At 43.7% G+C, this 17,849-nt stretch overlaps 1 protein-coding gene across 1 annotated transcript in view; it reads right to left on the minus strand.

Moving 5' to 3' along the window:
- The window catches only part of RPS6KC1 (ribosomal protein S6 kinase C1), a 388,511-nt gene that overhangs the window by 33,381 nt on the left and 337,281 nt on the right, over window positions 1–17,849 (minus strand). The window contains exon 19 of the transcript XR_012122859.1: window positions 6,940–6,980. The gene's annotated coding sequence lies outside the window, so the exon portion shown is untranslated. The remainder of the gene's footprint in view (window positions 1–6,939; window positions 6,981–17,849) is intronic.

The raw sequence follows: 17,849 nt of genomic DNA on the forward strand, positions 1-17,849 counted from the left end.
GGAGCGCCGTTTCTTCTCCAGATCTCCATTTCCTCATGTGCAAAATGGGAGACCCTATACTCAGATCTAGGGCCAACACACACAGCTGAGCATTTTGAACATGGTACTTCATTTATTCATTCAACAATTAGGGAGCATCCACTATACACCAGACACTAGTCTAGGCACATTGTAAACATCAGCTACTGAAGCCAACCATGTTGGGGATATCATTCTACTTAATGCCAATGATTTTCACATGAGGGGAGAATTTCAAAACACCACATGCCACCTCGAGGCCGTTATCTGCCCCCAACCCAAAGAAGACTAGGAAATGCCAGACTCCCCTCTTCTATCAGGAATGGCTGAATGGGCAGCAGGGGATACTTTCCAAAAGAGTGGGGCTCCTGCTTCCATGATGTCATTTTCACAGGTAGGTTAAAGACGTTTTAAGGTCACTTCTAACCCAGCTTATTGTCCTTAAACGTAGATCAGTATTTCTTTAGACTTAATTCTAACTTTTTTCCATGCTACTCATAAGACATCAAAACCTTGCTTCCTGTGAAAACTAGCACTTCTGTCCATGGCCAAAATATGTGACCTGAGGGAGTGCTCACTCATCTCACAGGAGCAGGGCGTAGCTTTATCTAGTCAATCAGCAAGCACTTATTGGGCCCTCCAGGAATGCAAGCTGGGGGATCAGAGGCCAGCAGGCAGCCATAGGCCAGAGCAGGGCTGGGAACACAAGGGCGGATGTCGGACTCATACAGGAGTGGGAGGCAGCCAGGTAGAAACAGGCAAGAACATCTTTGCCAAAGACACTGAGCTACAGAGCATGCTCAGAACTGAGTAAACATGGTGGAGGCAAAAGCCCACTTGGCTTCAGGTCATTCCGTCAGAGCTTGGGATCGGGCCCTGCAGCGTACAGATATGCATGGCTTTGGAGAATTCTCATAACTTCTCAGAGCATCAGTCTCCTCAGCTGTCAGTGAGATAAAAGCTAACGTGTAGCACTTAACATATGCTGCCATGAACGACTGTTTGAAGTACTTTACAAATGTTCGCTCACTGCAGGTTAACTATCACCCAATGAGTTAAGCCATATGATTAGTCCCATTTTATAGAAGAGGAAATGGGACACAGAGAGGTTAAAGCCAAAAGTCTTTACAGCTGGTAAATAGTGGCATGAAGTTGGACCAACGCACTGAGTCATTAGAAAGAAAGCTCACCCATATTTTGGATACCCATACCCAAAACAAAAGAGACACAATTGCTTAATGCGGTTGCCTCTGAGGCATACACAATTCTGAAATGTTGCACAAATGGTGATATGGAAACTGGCTTAACTGGGCCCATCACCCCAGGCCTCAGAGAAGGAACATCTCAGGGGAGGTATTATGGGTTGAATTATGTCCTCTAAAAAGCTAGTGAAGTCCTAATCCCCAGTACCTGTAAATATGACTTTATTTGGAGATAGGATCTCTGCAGAGATCATCAAGTTAAAATGAAGCCATTTTTAGGATAGACTCTGCTCCAGTGTGATTTGGTGTCCTTTAAAAAGAGGAAATTTAGACATGGATATAGACAGACATAGAGGGAGGACAATGTGGAGACATGGGAGAATGCCTGTGAAGACCAAAGTTATGCTGAATAAGCCATGGGATAGCAAATATGGCCAGCAAACTACAGGGAATGCCATGGAACAGATTCTCCCACAGCCCTCAGAAGGAACCACCCCTGCCTGCACCTTGATCTTGGACTTGCAGCCTTCAGAACTGCGAGACTGTAAATGTCTGGGTTAAGCCATCCAGTCTGTAGTGCTTTGCAGGGCAGCCTCAGCCTGAGCAAACTCCTTGAAGAGGCAAAGGCGAAGTCATAAAAGTCCTCACAGCTCACCTCAGCCTGACAACTGTCCCAGCCAGTTTCCCAAGGGCAGGGAAAGCCACTGAACATTTCTGTGCAGGCAAAATGCGTAGGCTTGGTCTCTTCCGGAGTGGCCTGGCCCTGCTGACACAGCCTTGGTGAGGTATTCCAGGCCTGGGGGGAAGGGGTTACTACCACTCCACGAAGAGCTCAAACACCAGTATTAACTGGTCACGTTCCTGAAGCAACAGCAAAGCTGTTTGAACAATTTACAAAGCTCATCATTCAAAAAAAAAATCCTAATGATCTCTGTGTGCAGCTGGGTGGAACTAGGAATAGAGGTGGTTATGGCTTAAGAAACCAAGATCCTACAGAAAAAAGTACTTTGGCGAAATAAGCCTAAATTCTGGGTAGCTTTTGTTCTTAAGTATGTGCTGAATCTTAAAGCAGCCCTGAATGAGAGACTGGGAAACCAAGTAGAAAATAGCTGCTAAGTGGCTACAGAGGGAAAAAAAAAAGAAAATTATCAGATGTATGGAGTCTAAAACTAAAATTAGAATATGGGCCCACCAAGGAGGAGTAGCCTCAATTACACACCAGACTTTAAGTTAATACATCAAACGGAGAGATTAAGCAGCCCACAGAGAGCCAAACAAAAAAACAAAACAAAATTGCCTTGAACCATCTCAATGCCTGACTAAATCAAAATAATCTACCCTTAGTCTAATTACTGGGAAAGAAAGAGCAAGATAGTAAGAAAAGAAAAGATAGAGCAAGGGAGAGAGAGAGAGAGGAAGGGAGGGAGGGAGGGAAGAAGAAATTTTCTCCAGAAATAGATAACATCATCAAGCCCTTAGAATTTTTCAAATACAATGTCCAGCATTTAATCACAAATTATGAAATATGTCAGGAGATAGGACCAAATACTCAAAAATCTAGAGAGAAAAAGAAAAAATTGAGACACAGATGATCCAGATATTTGAATTATGAGACATAGAACTTACAGCGAATCTGATGAATGTTTCCAAGAAAATATATGGGAAAAGGAAAATTTCACCAATGATTTCTTTTTCAAAGAATCAAATGTAACTTCAAACAGAAAAAAAAAATGCAATTACAGATATCATGGACTAAAGACATAGATTTAAACAGAAGACTGGTACATCCGAAACATAAGGTTATTCAACTGTAACACCAAACAGCGGAAAACATAAAGACAGGTGCACAGAGGAGGAAATTTTTATAAATAACACATGGGTCAAAGTAGAAATCAAACTGAAAAATCAGAAAATATTTTGAAATGAAAGGTAATACATTATTAAAACTTACAATTATGTAAGCATCCAGTTTATAAAGCTAGAAAAATAGTAAATTCAGCACAAAAAGAATAAAAGAAGAAAATTTAAACAAAATGGACAAATTAATTGAAAATACAATTTAGCAAAACTGACACAAGGACAAATAAAATATCTGAATAGTGGACATATATTTAGTAAATTGAATTCATAATTAAAAACAGACAAGGAAAATTCCAGGCCCAGATAGCTTTATCAGTTAATTTTTCAACACATTTGAAAAAAATAATAATACCAATCCTCTTAACAACATTTCCAAGCTCATTTTATGAAACCAGTATAATATTGATAGTAAAACCAGATAAGTATATCATAAGAAGAAAAATACAGGCCAATATCTCTAATAAACATAAATTCAGAAGTCTTTTTTAAGTCTTACTCAGCTAAAGCATAGACAAATAGAATTTAGTGATACTTGGAAAAGGAAAATACATCATGAACAATCTCTTTTAATCCAAGAATAAAATGTTGATTCAGAATTTGAACATCAATCAGTGTAGTTTATCACTTTGATAAATAAAGACTGAAACATGAAATCATCTCAATAGATATAAGATAAAAATTCAGGAACATCTAACACCTGTTCCTGGTTTCAAAAATTATGCTAGAAATAAAAAAAAAATTTTAATCAAGCAAGAAATAAAAAGGGAACTTCCTTAATATGGTAAAGGGTATCTACCCAAAAAAATCTGTCATGTATCATACTTAATGGTTAAGTTTTGAAAGTTTTTACCCTGAGATAAGGAACATGATAAGATGTCCACGTGTATGACCACTACTGGTTAGCAATAGACCCCTGGAGGTCTTAGCTAGCATAAGAAGGCAAGAGGAATATATGATATAAAGACATAAAAAGAAGATATTAAACCATCATTATTCATAGATACATAATAAAAGAAATCTAAAAAACAATATGGGGCTAGTGGTTACTGCATTGGGTAATGCAGCTCTAGGACACATGCATAATGTTGCATATACTTAAAGATTCCTTAAGAGCAATAACCATAAAAGTAACGATTGATAAATTGTACTTCATTAAAATTAAGAATTAAAGCTTACCAAAGTATAGCATTGAGAGGGTAAGAAGGCAAGTCACAGAGTGGGGAAAAATATTTGCTATATAAACATTATAAATATGTGTGTGTATGGTTATAGGACTTGTATCCACAATACACAAAGGACAAATCAAAAAAAGAACCCAAATTTTTTTAAATGGGCAAAAGATTTATACAAGCACTTCTCAAAGGGAATATTCGAATGGCCACTGATCAAATGAAAAAGTGGCTATTATCATTAGTCATCAGGGAAATGAAAATTAAAGCTTCCATGAGATACAGTATACACCTGACAGAATGGTTGAAATATAAAATAGAGTTGGCAATACTAAATGTTACTATCAGGTGTGGAGCAATTGGAATTCTCTTAAATTACTCTTGGGAGTATAAATTGGTGCAAACACTTAGAAAAACTGGCAGTCTGTACTAACTGAACATATATAGTCTCTATAAATCAGTAATTCCACACTTGGTATATGCCCAACATAACACATATAATGTGCATCAAAAGACATGCATAAAAATATTTATAACACTATTTTTCATAAAAGCAAAAACTTGAAACAATTCAAATGTCTATCAGTAATAGAATAGATAAATAGTAGACAAAATATGGACACATAAACACACACAATGGAATACTATAGAGTAATGAAAATCAACAAAATACTGCCATACTCTCAGACTGGAATGAATCTCACAAACATAGCATTCATTGAATAAGAAAAACAGAACCCAAAAAGTACATATCGAATAATGAATGGTGAACCAAGTCAGAACAGTAGTTATCTTTGGGAAAGAGTAATAACCAGAATGTTCTGGGCAGGAGGGAATGTTCTGGGCAGCTAGTGAGGTTCTGTCTCTTGATGTGTGTGGTGGTTACATAATTTTGTGGTGTTCACTTTGTTAAAAAAAAAAAATTGTCATCTAGTATAACTATGAATTATGTATATATGTTGTATTTGAATTAAATATGTGTATGTACATATGCTATACTTGAATTTAAAAGTTTACCAAAAATTCTCATTTAAAAAATTAACCAAAAAATTTGAAAGACAAAATCAACGACCTAGATTCAAGTCCTACATCAAGTCATAAGTAGGAGATGCTTAAATGTAAAAGCACCCAGCCTGACTAGATGGCAGGAGCCTGCTCGCCCCACCTGTCTGTCATCTGTCCAGATCAGATAATTAATATCCTCACCAGAAGAAAGAAATAATCGCAGCCGCACCATTTTTGACTTGAGATTTTGCTTTTTCTACACCTAATTTTACTGAAACATCCTCCTCCCCCTTCCCTTACTCCTCAGCCCCCACCCCATGTCTGCATCCACTTCATTCAACTGAAACCACAGAGGACAGCAGATTCAGGTAGAGTGCAGGGGCAATTATAAAATAGATACTTTGTAAAGGCATTGCTGCCATTTGTGCCACTTGAAATATTATCCCTTACGAGTTTTCTCACTGAATTAGGGCCGTTTAATGTGTGCATACAGCCAAGGGGAAAATATAAAACTGATCAACAAGAACAGGAAAATTACTCCGGAGAATCTTTGTGGCTTTGTGAATTGTTGCTTGACATTGTGGTTTTACCAGATATAATGGCATGATTTACAATTTACAACAGGGCTTGGGGGATGCAGATACAAACATTTTTACTTAAAATACCAGGAGCAGATGGGGGAGAAAAACACAGACTGGACTTGGTCCAGATGCTGAGGATGTTGCACATATTCTGACTCCTACATGAAGGCATAAATATCACCAATTCCTCATCAACCACAGAAAAGGGAGAATGTCCTTGTGGAGGTAACCCGAACAGTAGATAAAAAGGAAATAACTTTTGTATGTCAAATTATTTTGAAGTCTATGTGTTGCAGTCTGTGGTTCTGCTTGCTTTTTCTCATGGAGAAAGCTGATGTCCTAGTTATTCATGATACGGCACACAAAATCGTGAAGCTGCACCATGAAGATGAAATTCCAGAGGTGCAAGGAGACTAGGAACTATCTAATTTTTCAGCTCTGTCCCAACCCGTAATTCTGCCCAACTGTACACTCCATGACTGATAAATAAGAATCCTGACTCAGAGAGGAGATCTTAAAAGTCCTCATCACAGAGAAAAATAAATTTGTAACTATGTAGGGAGACTAATGTTAACCAGACTTACTGTGTTGATCATTTTACAATATATATAAATACTGAATCATTATGTTGTACACATGAAACTAATACAATGTTGTATGTCAATTATAATGATACCTCAATTTTTAAAGAAATCATGATAGACTGGAAAGATACCCAGACCTGGATCTTAGTATCAGATCCTCGTCCTGGTCAAGGTCTTTATTTCCTCATTAATAAACCTAGTGGGAGATGATCAGATGATTGTTAAGGCCAACCTGACTCATAGTGTCCTGTAGCCCATTTAAACATACCTCACCCTACATCTAAGACCACTGGCTTTCCCAGTCTCATTGGCCTCAGTATCATTATTTTCATTTTGAACATTTCAATCTTCTAGTTTCTGTTGAACTCCAATTTCAGTAGCAGATGGCCATGGTTATAAAAGCAATAGAGAAATTAAGTAACAGAGATGTTAACTAAGAGATGAAAACAAGCTTTGCCAGAGATAAACTGCAAAATAATCTACTTATAATCAATACAAAGGTGGCTGCATTTCCAATTACCTGAGTATCAACAATGACGCTCATCTCCTCTGAAGAAAGACCTAGAGGAAATGAGATAAAAATGCAGTAAGTGGGATAACAGCTAGAGATAGAGAAGAACTTTCTGAGATTTTTTTTTTTATTATTCAAACTAGCACACATTATAGAGTTCCTTCTTGGGTCTTATTTTGTACCACCTGGCCGACATGTTCAGTTTTTCCCAGGTCTATGTTGGTGCTGAAGAGGTTATGATAATCAAATTCTCAAAAGACTTACAATAAAAAAGATCAGTAGGTCTTATGACATTTTTCAATAGAAAAGGTAGGGAGGAAAAGGGCAATATCAAAAACAATGGCTAGGATGCCTCCACTTGAGAAAGTTTAGGAATTGCTGCATTCAGGAGCTCCTTCCCTGGGAGAGGCCCTGGAGGATAGACCCTCTATCAGCCACCGGAGAACAGTGACTATGCTTGGAGGCAAGTGAAAAATAATGGCATTGCCAAACAGATGGTTCTCGTTTGGGGCTGAAATGGAGAGCATGTCGCAGGCAGCATGTCTCTCAAATTCCAGATTCTGTCATAACATGGTTTGTGACCTACGTGAGGCTCCTGAGAGTCTGAGGCAGAACACCTGTTCTCTGCTCCCCTGCACTCACTCCCCGGAGTGATAACACAAGTCTCTTCACACCTCGACCTCAGGGCCAGGCAGACACTGCGGCAAGCCCTGACGACTTCTCGAAGGAGGAGGAGCCCCGACGAGGCAGCCTGGAGTATGATCAGTGGTGGTGGGTACCCTAACTGTGTAGATTAGGAAGTCAACCCTGTGGCCCAGAAGGCCTTGAAAGCATCTTTTCTCTTGCCTCTGTCCCTGGATGTGGCTTGATGGATGCAGCCTGCTTAGCATCCCAGATTTTCAGGGAAGAGTAAGAAAGCTGTAATGGAAGCTAACCAATTATGAGAACTCACCAAAGAGAAATTAACAAGTTGTAGCAGGTCACATGGTAAACTGATTTTGGCTGATATCACAACTACTGTCAAAACATCTGGGACAACCTGTTCTGGGCACAAGAAAGATTTCTTGACTGCATTCAGTCTTGTTTAACTTGAGACAAATTACTTAACTTCTCTGGACCATTTATAGCAGAACCTTTTTCCACCAAATATCTAGATATTGTACAAAAATGCACATAATACAAAAGGATTTAGAAAAAATATTTGCAGGAGTGAGAGCAAAGGAAAAATATGATTATAAAGATGGGAAAATAATAAAGTTTTAGTGGCATTCGCACACAAAATATATGACATCTAGTTCTATGAAGCCAATGGAGATTGACTAAAATGAGGCCACTGAGCTTCCTTCCAGCCAAAGCAAAGAGGAAAAGATGAACAGTTCTAAAATACAGGGTGTACATAAGAGGCAGGGAAAGCCAAACCTTTCCTTAATCAAGGCCTGGAAGGAATTTTTAGAAGATCTTCATAAATAAGACTCTATATGAAGCAATGACAGCATCTTCCATGAAATTCCTAAACCCTAAGAGGTACATGTAGCTGTTAAGGTCCCTTATTCTTTACAGATAGAATAGGAAAGATACCATAGTTCAGTCAAACTCTTTCAATGGGATATCGTGAAGTTGAAAAGAACTGATTGCTGGAAGTCTGAGCTCTGTGAGATGGAACTAATTTGGTTGAAGTGAGCTCATGAAAGAATGTGTCATGCCCTCTGCCAAACAAAACCCTGGACAGCTTGATGGGTCATTTAGCAAGACCAGATGAATCCTGAGACTTTGTCTCTTACTTGGGTAAGGTGCAAACATATCCTTTATTTACCACTCAGAGTTACATGAAGCAGGGACTGTGCCTAATGTAAATACCTATAGGGCTTCTCAGCAATAACACACACATAATAGGGTTTTAAAAAATGTTTCCCTGGGTGAGGGACTGAATACATAAATTTCTGTTCTCAACCTAATACTTTAGTATTAGCTCTCAGTAAGCCTTTAAAGTCATACCATAATTAAACTTTGGCTATAAAAAAAAATACACAAAAACAAAATTCATTATTGCATCAGCCTTAAAAGACTCCATTTTGATATCTAACCTCCTATTTAAATGGCAGCAGCTATTGTCTAAATCAACCAACCATTAGCTGAATATTGCTATCAGCCCAGGTGCAGTTTACTGACTTGAGATACACATTCAGTCATTGGACATTACTAGCCAGGCCACGGGTGCCCCAGTGGGTCTCAAAATTTTTAGCCGGAAACATTTGTTCATATAAAATTGACATAGAAGGATATACCAATGATAGCTGACCCACTGTAGTTGAGGGGGTAGGGGACCCCGATAACTCACTCCATTTGGCACCAAAATCAGCCCCACATGCCCTCCCAAACACACTCACATGCCAGCCACTCCAGACCCCAAAGACACGGGCTGGCCTCCTCTCCCATTATGGAGGAGAAGTGGACACATTCAGTTTTGTGACTTGCCCAAATATCACACCATCTTCAGACCCTGGAAAAGCCCTGCAGCCCCAAACTGAACGGAAGGTTCTAGAGCATGATAGCAGACAAAAGTGAGCCAGAAGAAATGACAAGAAGATAGAGGTCGCGGTGGCGGGCAGAGTACATACTCGGCAGGAGGCCCGGGCCCCTTCCTGATGCCCTGTCCTCGGGTACACCTGGCAGGACTGCCGAGGGTGCAGTCTCTCCCACATGGGAAAGCGGGGGAGCCCAGTCCCGGACGAAGAGAAGGAACACAAAGAGAAGGGTGACGCTCTGCTCTTGGGTGAGCCTTTATTCCCCCTGAGGCCACCCACTAGGCCGGGCGCTGTGCCTCCCTCAACCCAAGCTCCTCCTGCAGAGGCCACGAGAGGCCTCCTCCTCGCCTTCCCGCTGGTCAGTGTCCTTCTGCATCCGCCGAGCCACCGCCGAGCAGTGACGACCACCCCCATGGACCCCGAAACTCCAACTAATTAGAGGCGAATAATTAAACACATTCAGGCGGGGACAGTTGGCAGAGCCCCCCTGCATTGTGTGACCACCTTGGCACCGAAATGGTTAGAGACCATATCCCTCCACATCGCCTCCTCTCATTGTGGTGGAGAGCTCTTGAGAACGTTATTAGCTGGGTGTGCGCCTTGCCGTTTTTCCACACGAGGCAGATGGGTAATTACGAAGCTAATAGTCTGATTGAGAGAAATCAGATGCAGTGGTTTGCCCAATTAGATGATACATTAGCTTCCTTCTTTGTAAGCAGCTAATGTGTGAAGCAAAGTGGTATTTTCGAGGGTCAGAATCCTTAAACAAGTGCCGAGTTGCAGATTATTGTATCTCTCTTTTTTTTTCTAATGGAGGAAAAGTGCTAAGTCTTCATTACTAAAAGCATAGAAAATGCAAATCAGCTTCTGAAACAAAAGAGAGAAGGGACAGGCGAGAATATTTGGTGTCCGATGTGTCAACCTACAACATCAATTACATTGAAATGCAATGCATGGCAGCCTAATCAAGGATAGTATAATTGTAATAATTGCGTGCTTTTGTTGGAGAGCCGCTGCTGTTGTTATTTGTCAACCATTTGTTCCTCTCTATTGTTAAGGGGGGGAAAGATTTTTTTTTTAATGTAACTGAGAGATTGTGTAGGTAATGGGTGAGTGGGCGGCCATCCTCAGAATGTGTATGAGGGTCTTGCTTCTCTGCTGCAGGGCGGCTCCTCTGTGGCCCTAGTGAGTTAGTTGCTGGGACAGCACTGTGAGCTTGGGGCAGGAAGGGATGAAGTGACCAGCCATGTGAACGTAGGCGTCCGTCTCTGTCTGTGTCCCCAGGGTCCTGGGGCAGAGGCGAGCAGAGCAACAGACCTAAGGAGGCTGGAAGGAAAGCGGTGCTCGTGGAAAAATGCCTCAGGCCACATCCTTCTCCTCTTTAGCAAATATAAAAAGATGGAAAGGAGAGAGGCGATGGAGCTGCTGCACTGAGTTCTCCGCTGCATCTAGTCTAGGTCTAAAGAAGGACTTGTGTTTTTTTTTTTTGGAAAGGGTTGCTGCCTGCAGAACTGGCTAAAAAAACACCAACAAGAAGAAAGCTGGTATACCGGCCAGGGTAGCACTGTCTGCCAAGGTGCAGACAGGAGCTCAGGCGCTAAGGCTCAAACCCAGCTCAGTCCTCACTGGCCAAGGGAGCCCAGCCATGCCATAGCCTCGGTGTCCCCCAGGGTGGCAGGGGCCGAGAATCACCCTGACCAGCACCTTCCCTGTGGGCAGCCTCCAAATCCAGGATTCTCAGGTCTCCTGCAGAGAGAGAGAGAGAGAGTTCTCTACACGCCTCTGTTGTATCAACAAATGTCTTGTCCTTCTCCCTCCCTCTTGGTCTCTTTTTCTTTTCATGTGTATAGATATTTCCTAAAACATACTTACAGGGGAGGGAGGGAGAAAAAGCCAGCTGAATAGCCAACTCTGGAAAGAAACAGCAAGGAAAAAAAACAAAACAGAACCGAGCAAGGATGTCGGCAGAGAGCCGAAGTTGACCAGGAAAATTCTTCTTAGGAGCGGCTCTCAGCATTCAGATCAGATAAGAGGTTTATTTTCTCACTTCAGTTGGTCTTGCCAATAGGTTGAAACAGAGGCACAATGGAAATGGGCTAAAACATTTAACAGAGCTGTTAAATCCCATTCTCCACAGCTAAAAAAGAACAATCACGGGCCGTCTTTACGGAGGGGAGGCTTCATGGGCTGTAGGAGGCTTTGCAGTGTATCCCTGACAATCCTGTACATACTCCAAAACTCACACTAATTAAAAGCAAATAATCAAATACATTCAATTTGAAAAGTTGGCAAACTCGAGTGTATTATTGCGTTAGCACCTTGGCATGGAAATGCTCGCATCACGCTAATCTCGTTGTGCAGAAGAGCTCTTGAGCTCGCTATTCACCCAGCTCACGCCCCCCTCCCGTCCGCTCCCCTTTGGGGCTGCCTTCCCCTTCCCCAGGCCCTTGTTGCTCCCCCACCAATTCTCTCACTTTTACAGCAAAATAAGACCAGAAACTGGGCCTCAAGATGGGCGTTTGCTTTCAGTTGGATGCGACGGAGGTCTGGTGTCGAAAAATGTCCTTCCTCTCACGGCTTCTTATTTACCTACCTAGAGAAAGAATGTCAGAGAGGTACCACAGTTTTTAAATAAAGTTTGCCACAGAGACCTTGGCTAAGCCACTCACAGCCGCCATCCTCAGCCCCCCACAGCCCCGCACGCCACCCTCCGGGGAACTCTCCTTGTCAAACTGGTGGCTGAATCCAAGTGATGAACTGACAAAATGAGAAGAAACCTTCAGATTCAAAGCTGCTGCCCCTGGGGTTTGAGTTTCTTGGGGGCTGGTTGAGGGATGAGAGGAGGGAGTTGCCCAGAGAAATACAAAACTCGTGCCATCAAGAATGGGGTGAGATGAGCTCAGACCAGCCAGAATTTTTCTGGCAGATCCTCTACCTGAGGCACATTTCTCTTTCATCCTGGGCTGCTGCCAATCACGGGCTCCCAGCATCCAGGTCTAGGAGGGAGATGGGTAGCTTGTCCTCAGCTCCAAACAAAAGAAAAACAAATAAAGTCACATTCAGCTGCATGACATTCATGTCAGATGGAAAGGAAGCAGGTCACGCAGGCAGCACAGGTAACCAGTTGCAGGAGGCAAAGAGCAGATGCGTGAAACAGAAGTAGGGTCTGGAGCCGTCGTAGAAATGGGTGCTTGGAGAAGCCACAAGGGAGTCCTTGCTGGTGAGACTCCTAATGTGTCTGTGGGTGAGGGGGCTAGAGAGCTGCTTCTTGCAAGTCCAAAATTCCAGACCGCTTTCCAGTATGTCCTAGAGCACAGTCATTAATCAAGATCATCAAGCTATTGATACTTTCATTACTTCAGAAAGAAATTTTTGAGGAAATCATTAGGCAAGTGTGTTGGTTGAATCCTTTCTGTTGCAGCACAGAGCCAGTACCAGTGATGTGCTGGACAGTTCTTGTAAAATCTGAGCATTCCCTTCTCCTTCCTTCTAATCTGCTCTCTCGCCTGTGGATCCTCTCACTGTTAGAATGACCCACTCCTTCCTTGCCAGGTTCCTGTTCCTTGTTTCATTCACTTCTCCATTCATTCCTTAGTGTATTCATTCAACAAATACTAAGTAATAAGGTTCTATTCTCGACCCTGAGAATACAAAGATGAATAAGGTTAAATCCAGTAATTTCACTTCTGGGCATATACCCAAGAGAATTGAAAGCAGGGACTAGAAGAGATATTTGTAAACCCATATGCACAGCAGCATTATTCACAATAGCCAAAAGGTGGAAACAACCCAAATGTCCGTCAATGGAGGAATGGATAAACAAAATGTGGTATATGCATTTTACAGGGTATGATTCAACCTTAAAAAGGAAGTTCTGATACATGCTACAATGTGGAGGAAGCTTGAAAACATTACGCTAGGTAAATAAGCCAGACACAAAAGGACAAATACTACATGATTCTATTTACATGAGGTGCCTGGAGTAGTCTGACTCACAGAGGAAGGGGTTAGGGGAGGGGGAAAGAAGAGTTAGTGTTTAATGGGTACAGAGTTTCAGTTTGGGGGGCTGAAAAAATCTGGAGCACGATGGCGGTGATGGCTGCATAAATAATGGAAATGTATGTCATGCCACTAAACTCTGTGCTTAAAAATGGTTAAAATGGTCAATGTCATGTATATTTCACCATAATAAAAAACAAATACAAAAGAAAAGTGACTAAGGTTGTCCCAGTCCTCAAGGAACTTGGAGTCAAGAGAAGACAGGCTTAAAAAAATTATGTATTTTCGATTATCAGTAAGATGGATAGAGGTGGCGAGTACCATGACCACACGAGGCACAACATAAAGCGGGGTCCAAGGGGAGGGGGTCCAAGTCTGCAGATGGGTGTCATGCTGTCCTAGAGCAGGTTATGTCTGAGCCTCAGTTTCCTCATCTACAAATGAGGATAATAACGGCCTTCCTCTTGGTTGCAGGTTTCCATTTGCTGAGCACCTACCATGTATCAGGCACCATGCCAGGCCCTTTAATTCATCAAATCTCACATTTGGCCAATAAAATAGAACATGTCCACTGATTTCCAATAGGTAAACAGGGTTACAGGATTGATGGATGCTCCACAGCCACACAAATAGTAAACCGGAGAGGCCAGGGTTTGAACACAGACCTACATGAATTTCCTGCCCATGTTTTTCTCATTATACTAGTAGTTTGTGGATAGTCAAGTCTCATTCAAATTTAGGGGTGAGCTAAATAAAACAAAACAGTTCTGGGGAAAAGAAGGGCTACTATGATTTGTGTCCCCCTAAAAAAGGTATGTTGGAGTCCGAACCCCTAGTACCTCAGAATGTGACCTTATTTGGAAATAGGGTCTTTGGAGAGGTAATCAAGTTAAAATGAGATGATTAGGGAGGGTCCTAATCCAATACAACAAGTGTCTTTAGAGAAAGGGGAAATGTGGAAGAGACAGAGACGCACACGCAGAGAACGCCATGTGAAGACAGGAATTATGCTCCCACAGGCCAAGGAGCTACCAGAACCTAGGACAGGGACCTGGAACAGACGCTTCCCTAGTGCCTTCAGAGAGAGTATAGCGCTGGCCATACCCTGAACTCGGACTTCAAGCCTCCAGAACTGTGAGACTATCGATAAAGTTCCATTTTTCTAAAGCACCCAGTTTGTGATACTTACCGGCAGCCCTATGAAACTAAAACAGAAGCTGACTGAGGAAGCTGGAGAGGAGGTTACTTAGACGTTTTGGAGAACATTCCTTAAGAACTCTGGGAAGCCTGCCAGCCCTCAGGAGAAGGGGGACAGTGAGCGGAGAGCTGGGATCCCTATTTTCCTCCCTCTTGTCATCCCCTGCTCCTGGTCACCCATCCTGGCAGCTCTCTTTAAGAACTCAATCCACGATGTTTTGCTTTTATTTTTACTTATGTTGCATCTGTAAGCATTGTTGGACTTTATCACACTCCTGACGCTGTTTCACAGTGTGGGGTTGTTTTCCTCATAAACTACAGGTGCAAACGCATCAGCATGCTCCCAGCTGGGCCTCCTATCACCTTCTGCACCCCACCTGGGGCACAGGAGGCACCACATTCTCCCACTTTTTTCTTTTGGTGACCTAGAACTCTAACCTGAAGGCCAGGTGCTCTCTGAAAAAAACAGAGCAGCTCTGGGGTTATGGTTTAAACAGGGCAGGGGTAGAGCTGCCGGCATAAACCAGTTTGGAAGCCAAGGGACCCGGAAAGCCCCGTTTCCTCTTCCAGTCCCCCACCCAGCAGCGAGATTAAGCAGACGGCTTTGCAAAGGAACTCCAGGAAAATACTGATAAATTAAAGAGTAATCGACAAGGCACTCAGGCTCCCTCCCTGAGCTCCACCCAGCCCCCTAAATTTGTGTCAAATCCTTCCTTTTGTCCCCCACAACTAAGCCCATGTGTGAATGGAAATGTTCTTGTGCATTAAAGAAAATCAATGAAAACATCTCAAAAACAATTTCAAGCTCCTCTTCCTCCAGTGGGGGGGTAAAGTCAGACCCCGCAGTGCTGTGCAGGGGGCCCAAGGAGAGCCAAATGCATGTGGGTGGCAGAGTTCCACCGGATAAAAGTCATAGACTCTGACAGGCTGCATCTCACTTCTCTGTCCGAACACAGGACCCCGTTCTATGAAGGCAGCCAGCCTGGAAAAACGCTAATTCCCTTCCCATAGCACCTATTTCTGTGCAGTTTTTGCCCCGACCCCAGTGTGGGGCCATCTTTGGATGCAATAATGTTTTGGCACTAAGACACGGGTGAACAGAGCAAACTGATGGAAACTGCACAAGATTTAGGGTCATCAGTAAATCTGGGTCTGAACATCAGCTCTCCCCTTAGCTGTGCAACTTTGCATCAGTCACTTAACCTCTCTGAATCTCAGGTTCCTCCTCTTTAAAATCAGATAGTCACACAGATCCTGTCTGGTTATTCTATGTAGGAAATGAGATAAGATATAGGGCCCAGCACATAGTAAATGTTCACTAAATGGCTGATTACCACTATCATTTTTATCACTAGGAAGCAGTGAGGCCAAACAAGTTCCCCACTGATCCCCAACTAACTACAGCCCCACCAAGGCAGACAAAGCCAGATAACGTGACAAGTGGGAAGGAGTCACTGTCCGTTGGCTAAGGGGGCTGCTCAGGAGCCCTGCAGGAAGGGTGCCACATTGGGAGCTAAAGGCCAGCACACTTCAGCCTCCAACAGACAAATGAAGAGACTTATTTTCAACAACCAAAACAGGCACACTGCGTCAGGCTAGGAAGAAGTAGCGGGGAGGGTGGGGAGTCACACTGCAGCAGATGTCTTGGCTGGGAGGAAAGTTCTAGAGAATATGCCGTGGGCTGGGGAACAGGGGGCTTGGGCTCCATTCAGAACAGCCCAGCTTCCTCGCAGACATGACACACCAACAGCACCCAGAGGGGTCCCCAGGAGACCCAGCTGCCTGCAGCTGGGGGGCGCCGTGCCTGCTCTGCCCGGTCTGGGAAGCACAATTGGCTCATCTGAAAGGGCTGGAAAACCCTCACCCCTGGGGAGGAAAAAGAAGATGGGATTTCTCTTGGGGTCGGAACAGGCCCCCGCCGGCAGAGACAATGGCTGCTAGATCCTGAACAACTCCACCCCTGTTGACGAGGGAACTCAACACTCTGGAGATCGGCGTGTGAAATCTGCTCTGGGGAAGACAGTCCTCATTTAGCAGAGAAAGTGCTGCGCTATCTATGTGTGAAAGCTTTTTTAACACTGTTCCCTGCTCTCCATATGGCACACTTCACCCAAATTAGGAGGAGCTCATGAACAAAACTCCGGCAAGTTGAAAATGAGAGGGAGTTTCGGGGGCCCAGCCTGGGGGCAGCCCCAGCTGGGCGCCCCAGGCAGCTACAGTCAGTCCCCAAGTGCTCCTCCCAGCACAGGGGGTTCCCTCTCAGCGGATGTGGTCACCATTACCAACAATTAAAATAACAATAACCACCATTTACTGTACCCTCACTGTGTGCCAGGCCATATACCAGGTACGTTGCACATATTATTTCAGTGAATCCTCACCAAAACCCTGTGACTAGGTATCTTTATGCCTATTTACAGTTGGCAACACTGAGCGTCAGAGAGGTTGTCTTTTGCCCAAGTTCACACAGGAAGCTTCAGAGGCAGGCTGCTTATCTAGTTCCTCAGGCTCACCTTCCCCTTCTGCGGAGCTGGCCTGGGAGGTGGGGGGCAGGGGAGAGCTGTGAGAGCTGAAGGGAGGCTCCCCTGCCAGCAAGGGGGGTGGGAGGCTCTGCCCTTTCCCCTCAGTCAGGGGGCAGGGGGCCAGAACCCCTGATGGCTTCACACCAGGTGGATCTGTGGGGGCCCCAGAATCAGTGACTCTGAAACCATCAGGTCTGGAGGGGCTTTTACTGACCCATCCCACACCCTCATGGAAAAACCAAGGTTCAGGGACACAACACTGAGTCCCACAGATGGTTATGTGAGTCAAACTGCCAGGCCCCAACTCTGCCCACCTATGTTCATTCTGTGATGCCCTAAAGACTTCCAGGAAAGGAACAATCCCCCTGGGCTGCTTCTCTCCACCTCTCCCTTCCTGTGCAAAGGGCAGGGGGCTGCCGAAGCAGGCCTACTTTGTGTGTTCCAGGACCACCTGTGCCCACCTGTCCCCACTGCATGCCGTTTAAAAGCAGAAGTTCCCTACCACAGTCCCCCATCTCCCTGCCACCCCTCCAGCCACACCCCTGTTGGCTTTCCCCCAGACCCGCCCCTTCTCTTCCTTTCCAGCCTCCCCGACCCAGTATGGCAGGACAAAATGAGGCTCAATGCAAAGATGTTTAGAATGTTTAACTCGGCGACTGTATTATTTACAGCAACT

This window comes from Manis javanica, chromosome 11 (assembly GCF_040802235.1).
Source record: "Manis javanica isolate MJ-LG chromosome 11, MJ_LKY, whole genome shotgun sequence".
Taxonomy (NCBI): Eukaryota; Metazoa; Chordata; class Mammalia; order Pholidota; family Manidae; genus Manis; species Manis javanica.